General features: G+C 50.8%; 1 protein-coding gene across 2 annotated transcripts in view; it reads right to left on the reverse strand.

Moving 5' to 3' along the window:
• The window catches only part of Elf4 (E74 like ETS transcription factor 4), a 43,289-nt gene extending 30,759 nt beyond the window's left edge, over positions 1-12,530 (reverse strand). Inside the window, exon 1 of one of the 2 annotated variants that reach the window (XM_028887364.2) lies at positions 12,310-12,530. The gene's annotated coding sequence lies outside the window, so the exon portion shown is untranslated. Of the gene's footprint in view, positions 1-11,994; positions 12,212-12,309 lie in introns of those variants that run through there. The other variant, XM_037198862.1, reaches the window with a different exon arrangement.
• Between the last annotated feature and the right edge of the window lie 990 nt (positions 12,531-13,520).

The following is a 13,520-nucleotide window of genomic DNA, read 5'->3' on the forward strand; positions in this document are numbered from 1 at the left end:
TTTTTGGAGCCCATTCCCTAGGGTGGGACACCTTGCTCAGCCTTGAGGCAAGGAGAAGGGCCTTGGTCCTGCCTCAACTGGGTATGCCAGCCTGTGTAGACTCCCCAAGGGAGGCCTTACCCCCTACGAGGAGCGGATGGGGGTGGGGGGAGGTGGGGGAAGCAGAAGGGGAAGGAGGGGGAACTGTGGCTGGTATGTAAAATAAAAAAAAATTTTAAATAAAAAATATTTTGGCTGAAATCCCATCTCTAGAGAAGCAGCCTTTCCTACCAGTTAGAAGTGGAGGGAGGAGAAGCTTTGGTTTGGATATGTTATATGAGAGAAGAATAAAAAATAATAAAGTGACACATAAAAAACAAATAAATAAAACTTAAAGAGAAAACTCATAAACCAATTGGTGTTGATATGGTGGCAGCTGATACTGGGTCAACGGGTCATTTCTCTCCTGAACACATTTCTTTTTTCTTGACACCGGTCTTACTACGGAGTCCAGCTTTGCTTTGAACTTGCAATCTTCCTGTCTCAGCTTCCCAAGGGAAGAGATTACAGGTCTGCATTGCCGTACTTGATTTTCTCTCTGTTGCCTTCTTTCTTTGTTATTTCTATGTGGAGACGGCATCTAGTTATGTTGCCCAGGTTGGCCTTGATATTCTGAACTGAGGCTCAAACCATGCTCCCTTCTCAGCCTCCGACACAGCTGGCAATATAGGCATGCCCCGAGACACTGAGCTTGCATTTTCATTTTCAGACACCACCTAGAACTCCTAGGCGGTCGCCTAAGGTGTCTGGGTAAGGAGCGGGGTGGGTCAGTCAGTAGGCGAGCTAGAAAGTGCTGGTTGGTAGTGCTGTCTCGTGTCCCATCATCCCTTGCCAGTCATCTCCGCCATGAACTATAAGGGGAGGAAGTGTGAAAGGCTGGAAACAGCTAAAAACTGCTCCTCTTTACTGGGAGTAAGAAAGATCAAGTTCCAGCCTTGGTCCTGCCTCCACCTAACTCCTCCCTCGGCCTCTGAGATGGTGCCAATTTCTTCAGGACACACATTGAGATCTGTGGCTATGGCCACAACCAGCTGGACTCCGCCTCAGCAGAGCCCTAGAGTCCAAACTCATCTAACTTGGTTTCCAAAGGTCCTTAGCAGTCTGACCCCACCCTACCTACTCAGCCTCGTTCCCATGATTTCCCAACTCAAGCTGGGCTTCTAGCCCAGTGGTCTCCTCATGGTCCCCTGAGGGAACATTCCAGCCTCATTCATGGAATTTCTCAGGCTTGCCATCCCTTAGTGATCCTTTTTGTCTAATCAAACAGTACCCATCTAGCAAGGTCCCGAACATGTCCCCTAACCTCACAGAGCTGTTTGTGTTCTAGTAATTACAATCCACACCCCAGAGCCCCCCACCACACACACACTTTTAACTCCCCAGGGCCTTTAAGTTCTGTCACAAGATTCTTTTAGCCCATGTGGTCTTGAATTGCTAATTATTTCTTGTATATCTTTTCTTTCTCCAGCAGGCAGTAAACTCCATGAAATCAAGCTGTACTTGATTTTCTTTTGTTTCCAACCTACATCTGAGTATCCATGAATTTAACCCATGTAAACTGTCAAGGTACAGGCTCTGGCTGATTTTAGGATCACAGACTAGAAGTATGGTTGGCCAGCAGTTGGGAGACAAAGGGCTAGGAACTCAGATACCACTTTTCCTTTCTTGCTGCAATCCCGTTATAGCAACAAATGCCAGAGTGAGTTATTTGTCCAAGCACCATTGAGAAGGCAGTTGATAATCAGGTTATCATCAAAAGCATTAGCTTTTTTGTACAAACCACAGTCCCACCCTGGGAATATTGAGTTCAAGTCACATCACTGTACCCTTGGGAACGGTGTCATGATTTTGTACCAGGTCTAAGATCCAAAATGATTTGAGAGAATGGGATATGAGAAAAACTCTATGAAGTCAAACATTTGTGTTTGGGGGTGGGGGAGGAAGGGGTAACAAGGTCTTGCTCTATAGCTCAAGCTAACCTCAAACATCAGTCTCTGCCTCAGCATCTAAATAGTTAGGGCTATAGGCATGTGCCACTATGCCCAGCTATACTTTGGTTATAGGAGATCTGCTATCTTTGCAGACATGATTGAAAGGGGATAAGCAAGGCATGTATACAATGACGTATGGAAGAAATCTTGGATTTATTCACTAAAAACAGGCAAAACAATGTCGTTCTACAAATGTACAGTAAAGTTAAGGTACCCGCTGGGCGTTGGTGGCGCACGCCTTTAATCCCAGCACTTGGGAGGCAGAGCCAGGCGGATCTCTGTGAGTTTGAGGCCAGCCTGGTCTACAGAGTAAGATCCAGGAAAGGTGCAAAGCTACACAGAGAACCCCTGTCTCAAAAAAACAAAACCAGAAACAAAAAAAAAGTTAAGGTACCCTTTAGCCACAGAACATCACTAAAAAGCATCATCTAAAACAACAGTAATATCAAGCACATACCTGATTATAAGATTCAAAAGCAAAGCCAGGGGAAGCTGTTTTAATAATTAATACAAATAGAGTGTATTCAAGTATTAAAAGAAAATTATACAGACATTTTTAAACTTCATATGGTATGGCAAAGGACTTAAAGTAACCAAAATCTGGGCTGGCAAGATGGCAGGTGATGGCCTCAGTTCAGTCCCTGGAACCTACCATGGAAGGAGAGAACTGACTCCCAAAGGTCGTCCTCTGACCTCCACATACACTTGGTGGTTTGAGTCCGTGCCCACGCTCACATATGTATCACACACACATACATACACACACTCACACACACACATACACATTTACACATACGCACACACACACACACACACACTCACACACACACACACTAAAAATTTTAAATGACTTCAAAAATAATCAAAATAAGGCTGGAAGAGTTCTTGCCTAGCCCACACAAAGTTCTGGATCTCTATACTGAAAAATTAACTCAAAATGTATCACAGACCAAAATTCGAAGCCTAAAATTATAAAAGAAAACATATGATGAAATAGTCGAGATTTAGGCCTAGGCAAAGAGTTCTTAGACGTAGTACTGAAAGCATGATCTATAAAAGGAAAAATGAAGGCTTAGGACATAGTTCAGTGGTAAGGCATTTGCTTAGTGCGAAAAGACCCGAGGTTCAATTCCCAGCTCAATAGGGAAAGAAAAATAGTGATCAGTTGCATTTTGGCTAGGACTGAGTGCAAAACTAAAGCCTTCTAGAACTAGACAGTGGCGTACACCTGTAATCCCAGCACTTGGGAGGTGGAGGCAGAAGGATCAGAAAAGAGACAATGTTCGTAAAGCAGGAATCTGACAGGGCTCCTGTATCTAGAGTGTACAACGGACTTTCTGGGCCATAGACTTGAGCAGACACTTCACCAAAGAAGAGATATAGACAGTGAATAAGCACACGGAAAATGGTCAGCATAGTAAATAATTAGGGAAATGTCAATTGAAATTATAACGAAACCCAAAGGCACATCTGCGAAAATGGCCAAAAGTAGGAAGGGCACCCCCCTTACATACCATCGTCAGTGAAGATGAACAACTTGGGCTTCTCATTCTTTGGGAGGAGAGGGGGCGTGTAAAATGGTAAAGTCATTTTGAAAACAGTGTAATAGTTTCTTTAAAAGTAGAACCATCACTACTGTTACAATCTAGTTACTTTTCTTCCAGGTATTTAGCCAAAAGAAAAGGAAACATAGCCACAAAAAGATTTGCACACATATGTTCAGAGCAGCTTTGTTTGCAATAGTTTTTAAAAACTGGGAAAAAAGCATCAAATGTCCACAGGCTGATGAACAGATAAAGAGTGTGTGCTTTATCCATACAATGGAATGCTACTTTGCAATAAAAAAGAATGAAACATCCGTTAGGCATGATGGCGTAATCCTTTAATCTCAGAACTCCGGAGGCAGAGGTAGGCAGATCTCAGTGAGCGAGAGCCATCTGGTCTACATGGTTAAATTACAGGGCCAACCAGGGCTACAAAGTGAGACCCTGTCTCAAAAGAGTAAGGGGGGAGGAGAGAGGGAGAGAAAGTGAAGAAGAAACCCTGATATATACAAAAACAAGGAAGAGTTTTAACATAAATATGCAGAGAGAAGCCAGACCAGAAAAGACTGCATGATTCCAATTATATGAAACTTTAGAAAAGGCAAACTGATCTATAGTGACAGAAACCAGAGCAGTAGTTGCCTTAGGGTGGGAGGTGGGATCGCCAAAGGGCACAAGGAAACTTCCCAGAAGCTCCGCAAATGCTAGCTCTCTCTTGAATGTGGTGATGGTTTGCCGGCTCTCTCTATAAGTCACACAGTATCAAATCGTACCCTTGGAAGTATCTGCCATTTGTTGTACACTGGTGTAAAGCTGTGAGGTAAAATGAAAGTAAAGGTGCCCTGGTTTGTACAAAGTAACAACCAGCAGGAGAACTAGAGAAGTAACACTGTCAGCCGGAGGCGGCGCGTCTTTAATCCCAGCAGGCTCAAGAGGCAGAGGCAGGCGGATCTAAGTGTTTAAGGCCAGCCTGGTCCAGGACAGCCCCGGCCACACACAGAAACTTTGTCTCAAAAAAACAAAACAAAAATAGAAGTAACTGTAAAAGCCAACATTGACTGTGGTTTTGTCATTATGTGTCATTTCTATATGACTTGACTGTGTCGTGTTGCCTTGCCACAGTAGTGAAGACAGAAAAGGCAATGCTTCCCTGGAATATATATTCTCTGATGCTACCAGCAGAGTCACATTCTGAAGCTGGGACTTATCACACAGGCTGATTGTGGTGGGCTTATGATGTTGTATCTCCGGCTTTCTCATGCCAATGTTACTTTACCACCCAGCCTGGAATGCCCCTAGAACATAGCCAATGGTCTGTCTTCCCTCTTTGGAGAGGCCATCTGTCCTCTCACCTGCAGGAAGCCTTCCCCAAGGAAGCTCAGGAAGAAAAATGATCTTTCTCGAGGCAAGTCATTAGTCCCCCATTATGCAATTTAGAACTATGAAATGTCCCACCTGCTAACAGTAAGGACACCACACATGTCCCTGACACTCTAGAATGGGGTTTGGAGTCTCTAAGAAGGGATCTGGGTCTGTTCCCCCTTCTTTTTTCTTTTTTCTTTCTTCTTTTTTTTTTTTTTTTAGATCACTGTGGTGTTAAGGAACTGGTCACCTTGTGAGCTTGTAAAGGCATCTGCTTTCTGCACATGGACTTTCACAGACTCAGAAGTGTTGAACTATCACTATTATCCTAGAAAACACTGGAAAACCACAGATTATCACCTCAGTTTGCACCTGAGTACCAGTGTTATCAGGTTATCAGGTATTTAAGGAGGTTAAGACTAATTGTCGACTCTCCCATTGCTCAAGGCCTAGCTTTCTTAACTTGATGGGCGGGGACCAAGGGATCCAGTAGCATGCCCGCCCCACTTAGGGTGGTCCACGGCTAGTCCGCTGTATCCAGATACAGCAGATGGGACCTCCAAGTCATCTTGAGAGGCCTTGGGAAAAGGTTTCTGGACCCTGAGATCTCCTGGCCAAAGGCTGTGTCCCAGGCTCAAACAAAGGCTTTTGGGCATTTTCCCAGCAGGCACCCAGCATCTCTGTCAACTGAAAGGTGGGGGAAACAAGTCAAGCAGTGGTGAGCACAGAGTTGGCCAACTGGCTTCCAGGGTTCTGTCCTCAGGAGGCAAACAACCAACTGATGATTGCTAAATAGTCCCCAGGGGTAGAATGTTAGGCCTTCTCTCGAAGGAACAAACTTCCTCTGATTTCTTCTTCTTCTTTTGTTAGAGACAAGGTTTCACTTTGTAGCTGAGGCTGGCCTGGAACTTGCCATGTAGGCCAGGCAAGCCTTGAACTCTCCATCTTCCAGCCTCAGCCCCCAAAGTGGTGAGACGACACTGTGCATCATCACACCTAGCTCACTTCTGATTTTTTCAGTGGATATTCAAGACAAAAAACGATGAAGACCGGGGGAAATGGCAATATCAATACAAATATTCAAAACAAGTCCCACTCTTGGAAATGTCGTTAAATTTGTGTTGGTGTGCACGTGGCTCATATGTGGAGGTCAGAGGGCAGCTTGCAGGGATGTCTGTCCTTCCACCATGTCGGCTCCAGGGACGGAGCTTAGGTCCTCAGGCTCGGCAGGAGCACCTCCCCCCACTGAGCTACCTTGGTGGCTCAAGCTCCACTCTTTAAATAAGATTTCTTAGTCATTAACGTGTGCTGTGTGCGTGCTTATGTGAACGTGTGTGTGTGTGTGTGTGTGTGTGTGTGTGTGTGTGTGTGTGTGTGCGTGGTGGGAGGGAGGGGTGCCTGCAGAGCCAGCAGAAGGTGTCAGGTCCCCTCAAGCTGACGTTCCAGGCAGGTGCGAGCTGCCCGACATGAGTTCTGGAGACCGGAGCTTCGGCAAGCAGGCTCTTATCCATGGAGCCATCACTCCAGCTGCTCAAGCTCCACTATTAACTGCAGAACTGCCTACCACTCCAAATGGCTTCATAGATAACACACACACACACACACACACACGTTTGCACACGCTGCTTCTTCCGTAGTCCCTCTTTATCCTTCACGATGGCAGAGTTAACAAAATGTTAGCAGAAAAAGCTGTACAACCACCCTGGTGTTTCCACGAATGGGGTGGCATACTCTGTCGGCGCTTCTGGCAAAGGGGTTCATTAACCCAGGGATCTTGGCAAAGTCCCCTTTGTGACTTTGTGATCAGGGAAAAGATTGTGTGACTGGCAACAACAATCTCAGGCCAGGACTGATAATAATACCAGGCAATACTTACTGGGTGGGTACAATGTACAAGGCAATATGCTCAGTGTTTCACATACATTATCTCTTTTGTCACTCCTTCCTGTGACATGACAGTGAGACCCAGACAGGTTAAGTCAACGAGCCCATTGTCTGTCACACAACTAGAACCTGGCAGGTCTGGGATAAGAATGCATATAGACTGCCCTCCCCTTCTCGAGACAGAAATGCTCCTTGAGGAGGATATTGTGTCAGACTAGAAGAAGACAGGAAGCTTCCAGAAGGGCAGGTAGACTAAGAGGCAGGAAGTATCTGCACTGGACAAGAAATGGCCTATCTAGAGGTAGGAAGTTAAGCTTGTTCAACTTGGATCATCTACTGAACCCCTCAATTTTTTGTTCTGCTTTTGTTGTGGCAAGGTCTCTCTACTACGTAGCCCTGGCTGTCCTGGAACTCCATATGTAGACTAGGCTGGCCTCAAACTCAGAGACCCACCTGCCTCTCTGCCTCTCAGGTGCTGAGAGTAAAGGTGTGTGCCACCACACTCTTGTTTCTTGTTACCCTCTTTGAGAAATGTTCCAGAACTTTCCTTGAAGACCCTGCTGCATTCAACACCCTTCTCAGCAGAGCCTCGCCTTTCCTCTGGGAGCAGGCTGGGTTTCTCTCTCTCTCTCTCTTTCTCTCTCTCTCTCTCTCTCTCTCTCTCTCTCTCTCTCTCTCTCCTTCTCTCTTGGTTTTTCGAGACAGGGTTTCTCTGTGTTATTTTGGAGCCTGTCCTGGAACTCACTCTGTAGCCCAGGCTGGCCTCGAACTCACAGAGATCCACCTGGCTCTGCCTCCCTAGTGCTGGGATTAGCCTGGCCAGGCTGGGTCTCTTTATCAAGAAATTCACCATATGACACAGTTTCCCAGTCCAAATCAAGGCATTCTAGTAGGTCCCTTTATGTTTTTAAATGCACCGAGGACAGGAAGGCCAGAAGGGAGCAAGAAGAGAACAAACCAAAGCGGAGTGGAGGTAATCCAGGTGTTTTTATCCAGTTAAACCTAACGAGAGCCAAAGCCCTCCTCCCATCCAGCCGCGGAAGACACAAAAGTAGAAGAAACACATGGTGAATTTCTGGTGGCCAGGCACAAACGTGAGACTCTCTAGACTTCAACTCCCAGCTGACTGGGTGGGGGCCGGTGATGAAAACCTTTGCTCTCCACCTCCAGGGTTCCAGAGAAGTCTCAAAACCTGGGGAAAGGTGGGACCTCGGCAGCCCGTTTCTCCTGGGAACAATTGTGGCATGTTGATGGCACAGTTGCTTTGATGTCGTCTACCTCTCGTTTCCCGTCCTTCCCTCCTTCCCTCGTCTCCTCGCCTGCCTGTGTTGGAAGTGCAGCTAATAATGAGAGCCTCTCAGCTTGGGTGGCAGGGAAGCCTGGCCATCCTTTGTGCATTATCAATACAGGCCGGCTCACTGTCTAGGCCAACCATTTTGTATGTCCTGAAGTGGAGATCGAGGACTGCACGAAGCCACCCACACTCCCTGACCTGCTCTTTTATGTGACATGCATTTACCAAACAATCATCCAGGCTTCGAAGGTCAGTCCGTGGCCAGGGAATAGAGAGAAAGCCGTCCTTTCTCCCTTTTCTGCCCAGCCACGTCTCCCCCTCGCTGCCCCCGCCCCCTTTCAAGGTCTAGCTCTCACCCGAATCCCTCACAAAGCCTTCCCCTCCCTCTTCTGGCTGCTGCTGACCTCAGAGTCCTGGCCGTGCTGGCCTCTGCTCCAAGAAGTACAATTAGCACCTGACCAGCCCCTGGCCTGGCTGCTTGTCCTCGCCTCTGATTGTTTCAGTCTCTTAGTCATCTCTGGCCCACCACCTCCTTCCCTCAGCTCCCCCACAGCCCATAGCACAGGTTGGGCACACAGTAGGTGTTAATAAATGTCTGCTGATTTGAAACTCAGCAGCCCCTATGAGGTCAGAACCCTCATAAGCACCCCGACCAGCAGTTTCTTGGCAACCAGCGCTGGGGCCCCGCGCTACAGGGCATTAGCAACACAGCCGCTATTACGAGACACACACACGAGGCTCAGCAGCCAGAGATTTGCAGGCAGGTTGGTGTTGATGAGAAAAGCCCCTGACCCCTAGGAAAGCGCCCGTGGGATTCTGGGTACCTTTCCCGAGTTTCTTTTCTCCCCTGCAGAACTAGTTTTCAGTCTGAGAACCACAGAGGGAATAAATTGGCGGTGAAGCCAGAAACCTTTTTGCAGCTTAGAAAACCAGGAGTGATAACCAAGGCCAGGCTGGGGTCAGGCCCAGAACAGAGGAGCAAGGGTTGCCCAAGGCTCTTCCCAATTCATCAGGGGACTATGGGATGTGAAGGAGGCATGCCAGGCGTGAGCCAGAGCTTTAGGGGTGTTTGGGAGGGGCCCTAAGTAATGCCATCCTGCCCTGACACCCAGTAAATCACAGTCCAAGTGCCTGCCACTTGCAGCCTGTACATGAGCCCACTTTCTCTTCCTTCTCCTTCACCAAATCTTAGGGCAGGCTTGAGGGACAGACAACATCCAGACCAGAACCAAACCATGGTCCCCAAGAAAGGAGAGGCCTGGCTCCCCATCCTGGCCCAGGAATTTGAGTTTGGCTTTACTTCCTTTGTATTTTGTGGATGGGTGTTTTGACTGCATGTATATCTGTGTATATCTGTGCATCACATGTGTGCTCCGGGTGCTCAAGGAGGTCAGAATCCCTGGGACTGGAGTTACAGATGGTTGTGAGCCACCATGTTGGACCAAACCCCAGTCCTCTGCAAAAGCAGCCAGTGCTTCAGTTTGGCCTTAAACTACATTATTTATACAGACAACTCATCCAATCTCTCCGGACTCCTCCTACATCCTACCACCATTTCAGCCTACATTCTACCCTGGAAGGCAAGTGGTGTCTTCTTCATCTCTTTTCTCCACTGACACTTTAGCTGGGGCCAGCTCAGTACTAAGACCAGCTCGCAGCAAATGTTTGCCGAGCTGAATCTTGGGCAGTGTGTTTGCCACTATCAGAGTGCCAATTGCTGTGTGCTGGGTACCACACAGTGTTCTAATAAGCAGCCTATATGTATGGATGTATTTGTTCCTCTCCAACTTTATAAGGCAAGTTTCTCTTGCCACGTCAGGAAATTAAGGCATACAACTGATGTGGGGGGGGCACATAACTAGTAAACGACAAAGCTGGAGTTTCAACCCAGACAGGCTAGCTCTAGTGACTTGGGGCAGAATGAGAAAGTTGGGGAAGCCCAGGAGTAAAGGGTTCCATGGGAAAGCCATACTCTCAGCCAGTGGCTGACTGGGCCTTTCTGGGTGCAAAGAGCTACATTTTTGAAGCCCTGGGGTCATTTTCACTACGTTGTCAGGCTCAGGACAGGTTACAGGGCCCTCCTTTTTAGGTCCCAACCGATAGCAGAGGAAGCTTAAGCTAGGGTGCCATCACTTAGCACTCTGTGAAGAAGGCTGGATTTGGGGGCCCCCGGATGGGCCAGGGGTGGGCACTAGTTTCTGAGTAGCCAGCAAAACAGTAAAGTGGAGGGAGGAATGCCAGGCATAGTTGCAAACAAGCCACTCCTTCGGCTCACAAAGAGAGGCTGGGTGAGGGTGCTAATGGTGGAGCTTGCTTCATAGACACCCCCCTACACACACACACACACACACACACACACACACACACACACACACCACAAGAGATCACGGGCTTTGAACCCAGCGCCAGAGACACCCATATGCAAGGCAGCTTCTTAGGGCAGCTCCTGGTTGTCACTGATAATCTTCGAACACCTAGAGAGAGCTCCTGTGAGCCTAGCTTTTTTTCTGCACGGGCTCAAGAAAGCACATTATAACTGGGAAATCTGACTGACATTCTTCCTTGGCTTACAAATTTCCTGGGCATTTTCGATGCCAAAGTACCCTGTCTCCCCAAAGAGGAGAGAGATAGATAGGTTCCCTTCACCTCCCTCCATCCTGGCATTCAGGCCAAGCAAGGGTCAGCTCACAGGAGTTGAGTCCCTAATGGGTGTGCCCACCAGCTGTTGGAGCCAGCTGTGGTGGCTCAGGCCAGGGGTGGTGACCTCACTTCCGCTCTTACCTCCCCAGAACTCCTCCCATTTGAGGCCCCACCAGGCCAAAATCGAGAAGTCCAAGGTTAACTGTTACTCCCCACTTTAAGAGCTAATTAAAATGATTAGGTACAATGAACTGTCAAACATTAACTAGAAGAAGCTGCAGGACCAGACAGGCCTCTATCTCAGGCAGAGGGATGAGGGGAAGGAATCAAAGGGTCATCAAATCCCTGGGCTCCTCAGCTGGGGTGCGGTGGTGGTTGGGGGTACCCAAGAGAACCCTGCTGGGCCCAGATGCCAAAGGGTCAGGAGGTAACTCATCAGGAAGTCTAAATCCCAGGCCCAATCCCGACGAAAGGGCAGCAAGTTTAGGGGTACCGTGGAGGGGACAGGAATTCATAAAGTGGTTGCCAGCTCAGCAGTCTCTGAACCGCCAAAGCCAGACTCTGGCATTGGGGAGACCTTTGCGCTGTGCGGTTGCTGAGTCCCCTCGGATGTATCAGGAGAGGAAGCCAAGAGGCGGGAGAACCTTGGAGAGCGGGAACGCGGGAGCGGGAAGCCTGGCGGCTGGCTTACACGGAAACTCCAGCCCCTGCCAAGAGGTCTCTATTTTGGCAGTTCAGGTCTCCAAGTCATAGGTTTACGTGCGAGCGTGTGTGCGAGCGTGTGTGTGTTCGCGCGCGCGCGCGCGCGCACGATTATGTGTGTGTGTGTGTGTGCGTGTCTAAAGTGCCTGGCTGTGAAAGCCCTAGGGGCCACCGGTTCAGCCTAGCCCAGTCGCTCCAGTCTGCTCAACCTCCTGCCCTCCTGCCCTCGGGCGCTGAGATTGGGGGTTGGGGGGGAGAGAGCGCCGCAGTCACCAACAGCCCTTCCACGGAACCTAAGCTGCCCCGGGCTGGAGAAAAGTGCCTTTCCCGCCCGGCTTCTGCCAATCAGTTCTATTTCTTGTCGGATCAGGAGCCCGGGCTCTGCACAGTACACACTCCACCAGCCGAGGCTGACGCACCCTTCTCGGCCCCCCCACCCCCCAACCCTACTCCCCGGCCCCAGCGCCCTTCATTCCACTCGGGCAAACTTTTCCAGGTCTCTCTCCCCGTGATCCAAGAAGAGGAGCCATCGACGTACCTGAGGTCCGGCGCTTTGCCGGTCGGGTTCGGTCACAGGGCTCCTCGGGTGGGTCACCGAACGGTCCCCTCCCCGTTCCAGGGGTAGAGACCCGAGTTCCCACCCCCGCCAGGCCGACTTCTCCCCCTCGAAAGCGGGGCTCCGGCAAGTGGCGCCTGGAGCTCGGCGCCGCGGAAAGGAGAAGTGGAAGTTGAGCGCGGCGCCGGGTCGGTCCTCGCGGCCGCCGGGGGCCGCCGCCGCCCGCCCTCCCTCCCTCCCTCCCTCCTTCGCTCCTCGGGGCCCGCCTGCCCCCACCGCCCCGCGCCCGTGACTCACCTCGGCGCCGGGGCAGGCTGGTCCGGGCGGGCGAGGCGCAGGGCTCTCCCACACGTCGCGCCGCCGCCAATGGCAAAGTTGGAGGGCGAGATGCAAACACCAGGTGAGACGGCGGCGCCGGGCTGAAAGGGAGCCGGGGTGCCAGCTGTGCGACGGGAGTATGGGGGCGCCGGGGAGGCCGGGCCGCGCCGAGGGAGCGGCGGCGGGGGGCGCCCGCGGAGGGGCCGCGCGAGCCGGCGGAGACCTGCGCCGAGGCGAGCAAGAGAAAGGGGAAATCGCACTGGAGACACACGTCCCCGCGGGCGGAGGCTGGGCCCGGCGCGAAGGAGGCAGGGCGAGGAGGGACTGCGGAGCCAGAGGGAGGGACCGACGGGAGGGACCAGGGGCAAGCGGGCGGGGTGGAGGAGGGGGGTTGGGAGGGGCTAGGCACCGCAGTGGAAACAGCGCCCCTCCACCCTAACCCCGCCACGGTCGCCAACACGGCAGGGGAAGCCGTGCCAGGGGCCCGCGCGGGCTCTCCTTCCCCGCGAGGCTCGCTGCCCACCCTACCTCCGAGCAGACGGAGCCCCTCCCGAGCTCACGTCGCACGAATGGCTTCTCTGGCTAGCACCCCCCCACTCTGCTCATAATTGGCGGGCCCCGGGGCCCTCAGCTCTGACTGGGCGCTTCTCGGCGGGAAGTCCCACACAATATCCCGTGGAGATAGCCTGGGGATTCTGGAAGGCCATATCCAGCCGCTCACTCTCCCTGTACAATCACTTGATACCTCCGCTGCTCGCCCCCCCCACCCCAGCACGCTACATTATCAAGCATCTGCTGTGTGCCAATCAGGCGGCCTAGCAGTAGGTGCTACTTAAAAACAGAGAGGGTACATTTCAGAAACAATGTTAACTCCCAGGGCCCCCACCCCCACCCCTACCCCATAGAGTCTCGGGCGAGATATTTCCTGGATTGGTGTGACTGGACAGTTGCAGGGACTTCTAGGGAAGTCCGACCTAGGGCACTTTGGAGGCCAACACAGCAGGTGTCCAGACAGCCAGAATTGGGGCTCAGGGAGAGAGCCCACGCCCCACAGGTCTTCAATATAAAGCCAAGCAATAGCGGGACTTGAGCTGCCTACTTCCACCCGTTTTCTGTTTTGTTCCCCTTTTGCCTCTTTTCTGCCTCCGTATCCACCTCAGTCCCCATCTGGTACTACAACTAGGAAGTCC

Source organism: Peromyscus leucopus, chromosome X (assembly GCF_004664715.2).
Source record: "Peromyscus leucopus breed LL Stock chromosome X, UCI_PerLeu_2.1, whole genome shotgun sequence".
Taxonomy (NCBI): Eukaryota; Metazoa; Chordata; class Mammalia; order Rodentia; family Cricetidae; genus Peromyscus; species Peromyscus leucopus.